This window comes from Ixodes scapularis, unplaced genomic scaffold (assembly GCF_016920785.2).
Source record: "Ixodes scapularis isolate PalLabHiFi unplaced genomic scaffold, ASM1692078v2 PGA_scaffold2__306_contigs__length_199485367, whole genome shotgun sequence".
NCBI lineage: Eukaryota > Metazoa > Arthropoda > Arachnida > Ixodida > Ixodidae > Ixodes > Ixodes scapularis.
Genome location: NW_024609857.1, coordinates 172,020,701 through 172,036,088, shown reverse-complemented (window position 1 = coordinate 172,036,088; position 15,388 = coordinate 172,020,701).

Here is a 15,388-nt window from a genome sequence, read left to right as displayed (position 1 = left end):
GTCGTTTTCGCCAAAACCGAATGCTGGGCACACTTCATTCTCGTAGTTGTTGTCGTCGTAGAATTCGTCCGAGGACGACACGTGGTAGCAGGCCCAGTCCGGCGCAGCGATGCAAAAAGCCTGCGTCAGCAGAAGAGTGCTTGTCAATCGCGGCACCAACATGACGCCGGTTCTACGCCCCAGCGCCGAAATGGGGCCTGCTGACTTATGTAGACGGTAGTCCCCAAGAGCAGCACTCGGAGCACTGCATTGTTCGTAGCGGACGATGTCGTTTTCGCCAAAATCGAATGCTGGGCACACTTCATTCTCGTAGTTGTTGTCGTCGTAGAATTCGTCCGAGGACGACACGTGGTAGCAGGCCCAGTCCGGCGCAGCGATGCAAAAAGCCTGCGTCAGCAGAAAAGTGCTTGTCAATCGCGGCACCAACATGACGCCGGTTCCACGCCCCAGCGCCGAAATGGTGCCTGCTGACTTATGTAGACGGTAGTCCCCAAGAGCAGCACTCGGAGCACTGCATTGTTCGTAGCGGACGATGTCGTTTTCGCCAAAACCGAATGCTGGGCACACTTCATTCTCGTAGTTGTTGTCGTCGTAGAATTCGTCCGAGGACGACACGTGGCAGCAGGCCCAGTCCGGCGCAGCGATGCAAAAAGCCTGCGTCAGCAGAAAAGTGCTTGTCAATCGCGGCACCAACATGACGCCGGTTCCACGCCCCAGCGCCGAAAGGGTGCCTGCTGACTTATGTAGACGGTAGTCCCCAAGAGCAGCACTCGGAACACTCCATTGTTCGTAGCGGACGATGTCGTTTTCGCCAAAACCGAATGCTGGGCACACTTCATTCTCGTAGTTGTTGTCGTCGTAGAATTCGTCCGAGGACGACACGTGGTAGCAGGCCCAGTCCGGCGCAGCGATGCAAAAAGCCTGCGTCAGCAGAAAAGTGCTTGTCAATCGCGGCACCAACATGACGCCGGTTCCACGCGCTAGCGCCGAAATGGTGCCTGCTGACTTATGTAGACGGTAGTCCCCAAGAGCAGCACTCGGAACACTCCATTGTTCGTAGCGGACGATGTCGTTTTCGCCAAAACCGAATGCTGGGCACACTTCATTCTCGTAGTTGTTGTCGTCGTAGAATTCGTCCGAGGACGACACGTGGTAGCAGGCCCAGTCCGGCGCAGCGATGCACAAAGCCTGCGTCAGCAGAAAAGTGCTTGTCAATCGCGGCACCAACATGACGCCGGTTCCACTCCCCAGCGCCGAAATGGTGCCTGCTGACTTATGTAGACGGTAGTCCCCAAGAGCAGCACTCGGAGCACTGCATTGTTCGTAGCGGACGATGTCGTTTTCGCCAAAACCGAATGCTGGGCACACTTCATTCTCGTAGTTGTTGTCGTCGTAGAATTCGTCCGAGGACGACACGTGGTAGCAGGCCCAGTCCGGCGCAGCGATGCAAAAAGCCTGCGTCAGCAGAAAAGTGCTTGTCAATCGCGGCACCAACATGACGCCGGTTCCACTCCCCAGCGCCGAAATGGTGCCTGCTGACTTATGTAGACGGTAGTCCCCAAGAGCAGCACTCGGAGCACTGCATTGTTCGTAGCGGACGATGTCGTTTTCGCCAAAACCGAATGCTGGGCACACTTCATTCTCGTAGTTGTTGTCGTCGTAGAATTCGTCCGAGGACGACACGTGGTAGCAGGCCCAGTCCGGCGCAGCGATGCAAAAAGCCTGCGTCAGCAGAAAAGTGCTTGTCAATCGCGGCACCAACATGACGCCGGTTGCACTCCCCAGCGCCGAAATGGTGCCTGCTGACTTAAGTAGACGGTAGTCCCCAAGAGCAGCACTCGGAGCACTGCATTGTTCGTAGCGGACGATGTCGTTTTCGCCAAAACCGAATGCTGGGCACACTTCATTCTCGTAGTTGTTGTCGTCGTAGAATTCGTCCGAGGACGACACGTGGTAGCAGGCCCAGTCCGGCGCAGCGATGCAAAAAGCCTGCGTCAGCAGAAAAGTGCTTGTCAATCGCGGCACCAACATGACGCCGATTCCACGCCCCAGCGCCGAAATGGTGCCTGCTGACTTATGTAGACGGTAGTCCCCAAGAGCAGCACTCGGAACACTCCATTGTTCGTAGCGGACGATGTCGTTTTCGCCAAAACCGAATGCTGGGCACACTTTATTCTCGTAGTTGTTGTCGTCGTAGAATTCGTCCGAGGACGACACGTGGTAGCAGGCCCAGTCCGGCGCAGCGATGCAAAAAGCCTGCGTCAGCAAAAAAGTGCTTGTCAATCGCGGCACCAACATGACGCCGGTTCCACGCCCCAGCGCCGAAATGGTGCCTGCTGACTTATGTAGACGGTAGTCCCCAAGAGCAGCACTCGGAGCACTGCATTGTTCGTAGCTGACGATGTCGTTTTCGCCAAAACCGAATGCTGGGCACACTTCATTCTCGTAGTTGTTGTCGTCGTAGAATTCGTCCGAGGACGACACGTGGTAGCAGGCCCAGTCCGGCGCAGCGATGCAAAAAGCCTGCAGCAGAAAAGTGCTTGTCAATCGCGGCACCAACATGACGCCTGTTCCACTCCCCAGCGACGAAATGGTGCCTGCTGACTTATGTAGACGGTAGTCCCCAAGAGCAGCACTCGGAACACTCCATTGTTCGTAGCGGACGATGTCGTTTTCGCCAAAACCGAATGCTGGGCACACTTCATTCTCGTAGTTGTTGTCGTCGTAGAATTCGTCCGAGGACGACACGTGGTAGCAGGCCCAGTCCGGCGCAGCGATGTAAAAAGCCTGCGTCAGCAGAAAAGTGCTTGTCAATCGCGGCACCAACATGACGCCGGTTCCACGCCCCAGCGCCGAAATGGTGCCTGCTGACTTATGTAGACGGTAGTCCCCAAGAGCAGCACTCGGAGTACTGCATTGTTCGTAGCGGACGATGTCGTTTTCGCCAAAACCGAATGCTGGGCATACTTCATTCTCGTAGTTGTTGTCGTCGTAGAATTCGTCCGAGGACGACACGTGGTAGCAGGCCCAGTCCGGCGCAGCGATGCAAAAAGCCTGCGTCAGCAGAAAAGTGCTTGTCAATCGCGGCACCAACATGACGCCGGTTCCACTCCCCAGCGCCGAAATGGTGCCTGCTGACTTATGTAGACGGTAGCCCCCAAGAGCAGCACTCGGAGCACTGCATTGTTCGTAGCGGACGATGTCGTTTTCGCCAAAACCGAATGCTGGGCACACTTCATTCTCGTAGTTGTTGTCGTCGTAGAATTCGTCCGAGGACGACACGTGGTAGCAGGCCCAGTCCGGCGCAGCGATGCAAAAAGCCTGCGTCAGCAGAAGAGTGCTTGTCAATCGCGGCACCAACATGACGCCGGTTCCACGCCCCAGCGCCGAAATGGTGCCTGCTGACTTATGTAGACGGTAGTCCCCAAGAGCAGCACTCGGAGCACTGCATTGTTCGTAGCGGACGATGTCGTTTTCGCCAAAGCCGAATGCTGGGCACACTTCATTCTCGTAGTTGTTGTCGTCGTAGAATTCGTCCGAGGACGACACGTGGTAGCAGGCCCAGTCCGGCGCAGCGATGCAAAAAGCCTGCGTCAGCAGAAAAGTGCTTGTCAATCGCGGCACCAACATGACGCCGGTTCCACGCACCAGCGCCGAAATGGTGCCTGCTGACTTATTTAGACGGTAGTCCCCAAGAGCAGCACTCGGAGCACTCCATTGTTCGTAGCGGACGATGTCGTTTTCGCCAAAACCGAATGCTGGGCACACTTCATTCTCGTAGTTGTTGTCGTCGTAGAATTCGTCCGAGGACGACACGTGGTAGCAGGCCCAGTCCGGCGCAGCGATGCACAAAGCCTGCGTCAGCAGAAAAGTGCTTGTCAATCGCGGCACCAACATGACGCCGGTTCCACTCCCCAGCGCCGAAATGGTGCCTGCTGACTTATGTAGACGGTAGTCCCCAAGAGCAGCACTCGGAGCACTGCATTGTTCGTAGCGGACGATGTCGTTTTCGCCAAAACCGAATGCTGGGCACACTTCATTCTCGTAGTTGTTGTCGTCGTAGAATTCGTCCGAGGACGACACGTGGTAGCAGGTCCAGTCCGGCGCAGCGATGCAAAAAGCCTGCGTCAGCAGAAAAGTGCTTGTCAATCGCGGCACCAACATGACGCCGGTTCCACGCCCCAGCGCCGAAATGGTGCCTGCTGACTTATTTAGACGGTAGTCCCCAAGAGCAGCACTCGGAGCACTGCATTGTTCGTAGCGGACGATGTCGTTTTCGCCAAAACCGAATGCTGGGCACACTTCATTCTCGTAGTTGTTGTCGTCGTAGAATTCGTCCGAGGACGACACGTGGTACCAGGCCCAGTCCGGCGCAGCGATGCAAAAAGCCTGCGTCAGCAGAAGAGTGCTTGTCAATCGCGGCACCAACATGACGCCGGCTCCACGCCCCAGCGCCGAAATGGTGGCTGCTGACTTATGTAGACGGTAGTCCCCAAGAGCAGCACTCGGAGCACTCCACTGTTCGTAGCGGACGATGTCGTTTTCGCCAAAACCGAATGCTGGGCACACTTCGTTCTCGTAGTTGTTGTCGTCGTAGAATTCGTCCGAGGACGACACGTGGTAGCAGGCCCAGTCCGGCGCAGCGATGCAAAAAGCCTGCGTCAGCAGAAAAGTGCATGTCAATCGCGGCACCAACATGACGCCGGTTCCACACCCCAGCGCCGAAATGGTGCCTGCTGACTTATGTAGACGGTAGTCCCCAAGAGCAGCACTCGGAGCACTGCATTGTTCGTAGCGGACGATGTCGTTTTCGCCAAAACCGAATGCTGGGCACACTTCATTCTCGTAGTTGTTGTCGTCGTAGAATTCGTCCGAGGACGACACGTGGTAGCAGGCCCAGTCCGGCGCAGCGATGCAAAAAGCCTGCGTCAGCAGAAGAGTGCTTGTCAATCGCGGCACCAACATGACGCCGGTTCCACGCCCCAGCGCCGAAATGGTGCCTGCTGACTTATGTAGACGGTAGTCCCCAAGAGCAGCACTCGGAGCACTCCATTGTTCGTAGCGGACGATGTCATTTTCGCCAAAACCGAATGCTGGGCACACTTCATTCTCGTAGTTGTTGTCGTCGTAAAATTCGTCCGAGGACGACACGTGGTTGCAGGCCCAGTCCGGCGCAGCGATGCAAAAAGCCTGCGTCAGCAGAAAAGTGCTTGTCAATCGCGGCACCAACATGACGCCGGTTCCACGCCCCAGCGCCGAAATGGTGCCTGCTGACTTATGTAGACGGTAGTCCCCAAGAGCAGCACTCGGAGCACTGCATTGTTCGTAGCGGACGATGTCGTTTTCGCCAAAACCGAATGCTGGGCACACTTCATTCTCGTAGTTGTTGTCGTCGTAGAATTCGTCCGAGGACGACACGTGGTAGCAGGCCCAGTCCGGCGCAGCGATGCAAAAAGCCTGCGTCAGCAGAAAAGTGCTTGTCAATCGCGGCACCAACATGACGCCGGTTCCACGCCCCAGCGCCGAAATGGTGCCTGCTGACTTATGTAGACGGTAGTCCCCAAGAGCAGCACTCGGAGCACTCCATTGTTCGTAGCGGACGATGTCGTTTTCGCCAAAACCGAATGCTGGGCACACTTCATTCTCGTAGTTGTTGTCGTCGTAGAATTCGTCCGAGGACGACACGTAGTAGCAGGCCCAGTCCGGCGCAGCGATGCAAAAAGCCTGCGTCAGCAGAAGAGTGCTTGTCAATCGCGGCACCAACATGACGCCGGTTCCACGCCCCAGCGCCGAAATGGTGCCTGCTGACTTATGTAGACGGTAGTCCCCAAGAGCAGCACTCGGAGCACTGCATTGTTCGTAGCGGACGATGTCGTTTTCGCCAAAACCGAATGCTGGGCACACTTCATTCTCGTAGTTGTTGTCGTCGTAGAATTCGTCCGAGGACGACACGTGGTACCAGGCCCAGTCCGGCGCAGCGATGCAAAAAGCCTGCGTCAGCAGAAAAGTGCTTGTCAATCGCGGCACCAACATGACGCCGGTTCCACGCCCCAGCGCCGAAATGGTGCCTGCTGACTTATGTAGACGGTAGTCCCCAAGAGCAGCACTCGGAGCACTGCATTGTTCGTAGCGGACGATGTCGTTTTCGCCAAAACCGAATGCTGGGCACACTTCATTCTCGTAGTTGTTGTCGTCGTAGAATTCGTCCGAGGACGACACGTGGTACCAGGCCCAGTCCGGCGCAGCGATGCAAAAAGCCTGCGTCAGCAGAAAAGTGCTTGTCAATCGCGGCACCAACATGACGCCGGTTCCACGCCCCAGCGCCGAAATGGTGCCTGCTGACTTATGTAGACGGTAGTCCCCAAGAGCAGCACTCGGAGCACTGCATTGTTCGTAGCGGACGATGTCGTTTTCGCCAAAACCGAATGCTGGGCACACTTCATTCTCGTAGTTGTTGTCGTCGTAGAATTCGTCCGAGGACGACACGTGGTAGCAGGCCCAGTCCGGCGCAGCGATGCAAAAAGCCTGCGTCAGCAGGAAAGTGCTTGTCAATCGCGGCACCAACATGACGCCGGTTCCACGCCCCAGCGCCGAAATGGTGCCTGCTGACTTATGTAGACGGTAGTCCCCAAGAGCAGCACTCGGAGCACTGCATTGTTCGTAGCGGACGATGTCGTTTTCGCCAAAACCGAATGCTGGGCACACTTCATTCTCGTAGTTGTTGTCGTCGTAGAATTCGTCCGAGGACGACACGTGGTAGCAGGCCCAGTCCGGCGCAGCGATGCAAAAAGCCTGCGTCAGCAGAAGAGTGCTTGTCAATCGCGGCACCAACATGACGCCGGTTCCACGCCCCAGCGCCGAAATGGTGCCTGCTGACTTATGGAGACGGTAGTCCCCAGGAGCAGCACTCGGAGCACTCCATTGTTCGTAGCGGACGATGTCGTTTTCGCCAAAACCGAATGCTGGGCACACTTCATTCTCGTAGTTGTTGTCGTCGTAGAATTCGTCCGAGGACGACACGTGGTAGCAGGCCCAGTCCGGCGCAGCGATGCAAAAAGCCTGCGTCAGCAGAAAAGTGCTTATCAATCGCGGCACCAACATGACGCCGGTTCCACGCCCCAGCGCCGAAATGGTGCCTGCTGACTTATGTAGACGGAAGTCCCCAAGAGCAGCACTCGCAGCACTCCATTTTTCGTAGCGGACGATGTCGTTTTCGCCAAAACCGAATGCTGGGCACACTTCATTCTCGTAGTTGTTGTCGTCGTAGAATTCGTCCGAGGACGACACGTGGTAGCAGGCCCAGTCCGGCGCAGCGATGCAAAAAGCCTGCGTCAGCAGAAAAGTGCTTGTCAATCGCGGCACCAACATGACGCCGGTTCCACGCCCCAGCGCCGAAATGGTGCCTGCTGACTTATGTAGACGGTAGTCCCCAAGAGCAGCACTCGGCCACTGCATTGTTCGTAGCGGACGATGTCGTTTTCGCCAAAACCGAATGCTGGGCACACTTCATTCTCGTAGTTGTTGTCGTCGTAGAATTCGTCCGAGGACGACACGTGGTAGCAGGCCCAGTCCGGCGCAGCGATGCAAAAAGCCTGCGTCAGCAGAAAAGTGCTTGTCAATCGCGGCACCAACATGACGCCGGTTCCACGCCCCAGCGCCGAAATGGTGGCTGCTGACTTATGTAGACGGTAGTCCCCAAGAGCAGCACTCGGAGCACTCCATTGTTCGTAGCGGACGATGTCGTTTTCGCCAAAACCGAATGCTGGGCACACTTCATTCTCGTAGTTGTTGTCGTCGTAGAATTCGTCCGAGGACGACACGTAGTAGCAGGCCCAGTCCGGCGCAGCGATGCAAAAAGCCTGCGTCAGCAGAAGAGTGCTTGTCAATCGCGGCACCAACATGACGCCGGTTCCACGCCCCAGCGCCGAAATGGTGCCTGCTGACTTATGTAGACGGTAGTCCCCAAGAGCAGCACTCGGAGCACTGCATTGTTCGTAGCGGACGATGTCGTTTTCGCCAAAACCGAATGCTGGGCACACTTCATTCTCGTAGTTGTTGTCGTCGTAGAATTCGTCCGAGGACGACACGTGGTAGCAGGCCCAGTCCGGCGCAGCGATGCAAAAAGCCTGCGTCAGCAGAAAAGTGCTTGTCAATCGCGGCACCAACATGACGCCGGTTCCACGCCCCAGCGCCGAAATGGTGCCTGCTGACTTATGTAGACGGTAGTCCCCAAGAGCAGCACTCGGAGTACTCCATTGTTCGTAGCGGACGATGTCGTTTTCGCCAAAACCGAATGCTGGGCACACTTCATTCTCGTAGTTGTTGTCGTCGTAGAATTCGTCCGAGGACGACACGTAGTAGCAGGCCCAGTCCGGCGCAGCGATGCAAAAAGCCTGCGTCAGCAGAAGAGTGCTTGTCAATCGCGGCACCAACATGACGCCGGTTCCACGCCCCAGCGCCGAAATGGTGCCTGCTGACTTATGTAGACGGTAGTCCCCAAGAGCAGCACTCGGAGCACTGCATTGTTCGTAGCGGACGATGTCGTTTTCGCCAAAACCGAATGCTGGGCACACTTCATTCTCGTAGTTGTTGTCGTCGTAGAATTCGTCCGAGGACGACACGTGGTAGCAGGCCCAGTCCGGCGCAGCGATGCAAAAAGCCTGCGTCAGCAGAAAAGTGCTTGTCAATCGCGGCACCAACATGACGCCGGTTCCACGCCCCAGCGCCGAAATGGTGCCTGCTGACTTATGTAGACGGTAGTCCCCAAGAGCAGCACTCGGCCACTGCATTGTTCGTAGCGGACGATGTCGTTTTCGCCAAAACCGAATGCTGGGCACACTTCATTCTCGTAGTTGTTGTCGTCGTAGAATTCGTCCGAGGACGACACGTGGTAGCAGGCCCAGTCCGGCGCAGCGATGCAAAAAGCCTGCGTCAGCAGAAAAGTGCTTGTCAATCGCGGCACCAACATGACGCCGGTTCCACGCCCCAGCGCCGAAATGGTGGCTGCTGACTTATGTAGACGGTAGTCCCCAAGAGCAGCACTCGGAGCACTCCATTGTTCGTAGCGGACGATGTCGTTTTCGCCAAAACCGAATGCTGGGCACACTTCATTCTCGTAGTTGTTGTCGTCGTAGAATTCGTCCGAGGACGACACGTAGTAGCAGGCCCAGTCCGGCGCAGCGATGCAAAAAGCCTGCGTCAGCAGAAGAGTGCTTGTCAATCGCGGCACCAACATGACGCCGGTTCCTCGCCCCAGCGCCGAAATGGTGCCTGCTGACTTATGTAGACGGTAGTCCCCAAGAGCAGCACTCGGAGCACTGCATTGTTCGTAGCGGACGATGTCGTTTTCGCCAAAACCGAATGCTGGGCACACTTCATTCTCGTAGTTGTTGTCGTCGTAGAATTCGTCCGAGGACGACACGTGGTAGCAGGCCCAGTCCGGCGCAGCGATGCAAAAAGCCTGCGTCAGCAGAAAAGTGCTTGTCAATCGCGGCACCAACATGACGCCGGTTCCACGCCCCAGCGCCGAAATGGTGCCTGCTGACTTATGTAGACGGTAGTCCCCAAGAGCAGCACTCGGAGCACTCCATTGTTCGTAGCGGACGATGTCGTTTTCGCCAAAACCGAATGCTGGGCACACTTCATTCTCGTAGTTGTTGTCGTCGTAGAATTCGTCCGAGGACGACACGTAGTAGCAGGCCCAGTCCGGCGCAGCGATGCAAAAAGCCTGCGTCAGCAGAAGAGTGCTTGTCAATCGCGGCACCAACATGACGCCGGTTCCACGCCCCAGCGCCGAAATGGTGCCTGCTGACTTATGTAGACGGTAGTCCCCAAGAGCAGCACTCGGAGCACTGCATTGTTCGTAGCGGACGATGTCGTTTTCGCCAAAACCGAATGCTGGGCACACTTCATTCTCGTAGTTGTTGTCGTCGTAGAATTCGTCCGAGGACGACACGTGGTACCAGGCCCAGTCCGGCGCAGCGATGCAAAAAGCCTGCGTCAGCAGAAAAGTGCTTGTCAATCGCGGCACCAACATGACGCCGGTTCCACGCCCCAGCGCCGAAATGGTGCCTGCTGACTTATGTAGACGGTAGTCCCCAAGAGCAGCACTCGGAGCACTGCATTGTTCGTAGCGGACGATGTCGTTTTCGCCAAAACCGAATGCTGGGCACACTTCATTCTCGTAGTTGTTGTCGTCGTAGAATTCGTCCGAGGACGACACGTGGTAGCAGGCCCAGTCCGGCGCAGCGATGCAAAAAGCCTGCGTCAGCAGGAAAGTGCTTGTCAATCGCGGCACCAACATGACGCCGGTTCCACGCCCCAGCGCCGAAATGGTGCCTGCTGACTTATGTAGACGGTAGTCCCCAAGAGCAGCACTCGGAGCACTGCATTGTTCGTAGCGGACGATGTCGTTTTCGCCAAAACCGAATGCTGGGCACACTTCATTCTCGTAGTTGTTGTCGTCGTAGAATTCGTCCGAGGACGACACGTGGTAGCAGGCCCAGTCCGGCGCAGCGATGCAAAAAGCCTGCGTCAGCAGAAGAGTGCTTGTCAATCGCGGCACCAACATGACGCCGGTTCCACGCCCCAGCGCCGAAATGGTGCCTGCTGACTTATGGAGACGGTAGTCCCCAGGAGCAGCACTCGGAGCACTCCATTGTTCGTAGCGGACGATGTCGTTTTCGCCAAAACCGAATGCTGGGCACACTTCATTCTCGTAGTTGTTGTCGTCGTAGAATTCGTCCGAGGACGACACGTGGTAGCAGGCCCAGTCCGGCGCAGCGATGCAAAAAGCCTGCGTCAGCAGAAAAGTGCTTATCAATCGCGGCACCAACATGACGCCGGTTCCACGCCCCAGCGCCGAAATGGTGCCTGCTGACTTATGTAGACGGTAGTCCCCAAGAGCAGCACTCGCAGCACTCCATTTTTCGTAGCGGACGATGTCGTTTTCGCCAAAACCGAATGCTGGGCACACTTCATTCTCGTAGTTGTTGTCGTCGTAGAATTCGTCCGAGGACGACACGTGGTAGCAGGCCCAGTCCGGCGCAGCGATGCAAAAAGCCTGCGTCAGCAGAAAAGTGCTTGTCAATCGCGGCACCAACATGACGCCGGTTCCACGCCCCAGCGCCGAAATGGTGCCTGCTGACTTATGTAGACGGTAGTCCCCAAGAGCAGCACTCGGCCACTGCATTGTTCGTAGCGGACGATGTCGTTTTCGCCAAAACCGAATGCTGGGCACACTTCATTCTCGTAGTTGTTGTCGTCGTAGAATTCGTCCGAGGACGACACGTGGTAGCAGGCCCAGTCCGGCGCAGCGATGCAAAAAGCCTGCGTCAGCAGAAAAGTGCTTGTCAATCGCGGCACCAACATGACGCCGGTTCCACGCCCCAGCGCCGAAATGGTGCCTGCTGACTTATGTAGACGGTAGTCCCCAAGAGCAGCACTCGGAGCACTCCATTGTTCGTAGCGGACGATGTCGTTTTCGCCAAAACCGAATGCTGGGCACACTTCATTCTCGTAGTTGTTGTCGTCGTAGAATTCGTCCGAGGACGACACGTAGTAGCAGGCCCAGTCCGGCGCAGCGATGCAAAAAGCCTGCGTCAGCAGAAGAGTGCTTGTCAATCGCGGCACCAACATGACGCCGGTTCCACGCCCCAGCGCCGAAATGGTGCCTGCTGACTTATGTAGACGGTAGTCCCCAAGAGCAGCACTCGGAGCACTGCATTGTTCGTAGCGGACGATGTCGTTTTCGCCAAAACCGAATGCTGGGCACACTTCATTCTCGTAGTTGTTGTCGTCGTAGAATTCGTCCGAGGACGACACGTGGTAGCAGGCCCAGTCCGGCGCAGCGATGCAAAAAGCCTGCGTCAGCAGAAAAGTGCTTGTCAATCGCGGCACCAACATGACGCCGGTTCCACGCCCCAGCGCCGAAATGGTGCCTGCTGACTTATGTAGACGGTAGTCCCCAAGAGCAGCACTCGGAGCACTGCATTGTTCGTAGCGGACGATGTCGTTTTCGCCAAAACCGAATGCTGGGCACACTTCATTCTCGTAGTTGTTGTCGTCGTAGAATTCGTCCGAGGACGACACGTGGTAGCAGGCCTAGTCCGGCGCAGCGATGCAAAAAGCCTGCGTCAGCAGAAGAGTGCTTGTCAATCGCGGCACCAACATGACGCCGGTTCCACGCCCCAGCGCCGAAATGGTGCCTGCTGACTTATGTAGACGGTAGTCCCCAAGAGCAGCACTCGGAGCACTGCATTGTTCGTAGCGGACGATGTCGTTTTCGCCAAAACCGAATGCTGGGCACACTTCATTCTCGTAGTTGTTGTCGTCGTAGAATTCGTCCGAGGACGACACGTGGTAGCAGGCCCAGTCCGGCGCAGCGATGCAAAAAGCCTGCGTCAGCAGGAAAGTGCTTGTCAATCGCGGCACCAACATGACGCCGGTTCCACGCCCCAGCGCCGAAATGGTGCCTGCTGACTTATGTAGACGGTAGTCCCCAAGAGCAGCACTCGGAGCACTGCATTGTTCGTAGCGGACGATGTCGTTTTCGCCAAAACCGAATGCTGGGCACACTTCATTCTCGTAGTTGTTGTCGTCGTAGAATTCGTCCGAGGACGACACGTGGTAGCAGGCCCAGTCCGGCGCAGCGATGCAAAAAGCCTGCGTCAGCAGAAGAGTGCTTGTCAATCGCGGCACCAACATGACGCCGGTTCCACGCCCCAGCGCCGAAATGGTGCCTGCTGACTTATGTAGACGGTAGTCCCCAGGAGCAGCACTCGGAGCACTCCATTGTTCGTAGCGGACGATGTCGTTTTCGCCAAAACCGAATGCTGGGCACACTTCATTCTCGTAGTTGTTGTCGTCGTAGAATTCGCCCGAGGACGACACGTGGTAGCAGGCCCAGCCCGGCGCAGCGATGCAAAAAGCCTGCGTCAGCAGAAAAGTGCTTATCAATCGCGGCACCAACATGACGCCGGTTCCACGCCCCAGCGCCGAAATGGTGCCTGCTGACTTATGTAGACGGTAGTCCCCAAGAGCAGCACTCGGAGCACTCCATTGTTCGTAGCGGACGATGTCGTTTTCGCCAAAACCAAATGCTGGGCACACTTCATTCTCGTAGTTGTTGTCGTCGTAGAATTCGTCCGAGGACGACACGTGGTAGCAGGCCCAGTCCGGCGCAGCGATGCAAAAAGCCTGCGTCAGCAGAAGAGTGCTTGTCAATCGCGGCACCAACATGACGCCGGTTCCACGCCCCAGCGCCGAAATGGTGCCTGCTGACTTATGTAGACGGTAGTCCCCAAGAGCAGCACTCGGAGCACTGCATTGTTCGTAGCGGACGATGTCGTTTTCGCCAAAACCGAATGCTGGGCACACTTCATTCTCGTAGTTGTTGTCGTCGTAGAATTCGTCCGAGGACGACACGTGGTAGCAGGCCCAGTCCGGCGCAGCGATGCAAAAAGCCTGCGTCAGCAGAAAAGTGCTTGTCAATCGCGGCACCAACATGACGCCGGTTCCACGCCCCAGCGCCGAAATGGTGCCTGCTGACTTATGTAGACGGTAGTCCCCAAGAGCAGCACTCGGAGCACTCCATTGTTCGTAGCGGGCGATGTCGTTTTCGCCAAAACCGAATGCTGGGCACACTTCATTCTCGTAGTTGTTGTCGTCGTAGAATTCGTCCGAGGACGACACGTGGTAGCAGGCCCAGTCCGGCGCAGCGATGCAAAAAGCCTGCGTCAGCAGAAAAGTGCCTGTCCATCGCGGCACCAACATGACGCCGGTTCCACGCCCCAGCGCCGAAATGGTGCCTGCTGACTTATGTAGACGGTAGTCCCCAAGAGCAGCACTCGGAGCACTCCATTGTACGTAGCGGACGATGTCGTTTTCGCCAAAACCGAATGCTGGGCACACTTCATTCTCGTAGTTGTTGTCGTCGTAGAATTCGTCCGAGGACGACTCGTGGTAGCAGGCCCAGTCCGGCGCAGCGATGCAAAAAGCCTGCGTCAGCAGAAGAGTGCTTGTCAATCGCGGCACCAACATGACGCCGGTTCCACGCCCCAGCGCCGAAATGGTGCCTGCTGACTTATGTAGACGGTAGTCCCCAAGAGCAGCACTCGGAGCACTGCATTGTTCGTAGCGGACGATGTCGTTTTCGCCAAAACCGAATGCTGGGCACACTTCATTCTCGTAGTTGTTGTCGTCGTAGAATTCGTCCGAGGACGACACGTGGTAGCAGGCCCAGTCCGGCGCAGCGATGCAAAAAGCCTGCGTCAGCAGAAGCGTGCTTGTCAATCGCGGCACCAACATGACGCCGGCTCCACGCCCCAGCGCCGAAATGGTGCCTGCTGACTTATGTAGACGGTAGTCCCCAAGAGCAGCACTCGGAGCACTCCATTGTTCGTAGCGGACGATGTCGTTTTCGCCAAAACCAATTGCTGGGCAAACTTCATTCTCGTAGTTGTTGTCGTCGTAGAATTCGTCCGAGGACGACACGTGGTAGCAGGCCCAGTCCGGCGCAGCGATGCAAAAAGCCTGCGTCAGCAGAAAAGTGCTTGTCAATCGCGGCACCAACATGACGCCGGTTCCACGCCCCAGCGCCGAAATGGTGCCTGCTGACTTATGTAGACGGTAGTCCCCAAGAGCAGCACTCGGAGCACTCTATTGTTCGTGGCGGACGATGTCGTTTTCGCCAAAACCGAATGCTGGGCACACTTCATTCTTGTAGTTGTTGTCGTCGTAGAATTCGTCCGAGGACGACACGTGGTAGCAGGCCCAGTCCGGCGCAGCGATGCAAAAAGCCTGTGTCAGCAGAAGAGTGCTTGTCAATCGCGGCACCAACATGACGCCGGTTCCACGCCCCAGCGCCGAAATGGTGCCTGCTGACTTATGTAGACGGTAGTCCCCAAGAGCAGCACTCGGAGCACTGCATTGTTCGTAGCGGACGATGTCGTTTTCGCCAAAACCGAATGCTGGGCACACTTCATTCTCGTAGTTGTTGTCGTCATAGAATTCGTCCGAGGACGACACGTGGTAGCAGGCCCAGTCCGGCGCAGCGATGCAAAAAGCCTGCGTCAGCAGAAGAGTGCTTGTCAATCGCGGCACCAACATGACGCCGGCTCCACGCCCCAGCGCCGAAATGGTGCCTGCTGACTTATGTAGACGGTAGTCCCCAAGAGCAGCACTCGGAGCACTGCATTGTTCGTAGCGGACGATGTCGTTTTCGCCAAAACCGAATGCTGGGCACACTTCATTCTCGTAGTTGTTGTCGTCGTAGAATTCGTCCGAGGACGACACGTGGTAGCAGGCCCAGTCCGGCGCAGCGATGCAAAAAGCCTGCGTCAGCAGAAGAGTGCTTGTCAATCGCGGCACCAACATGACGCCGGTTCCA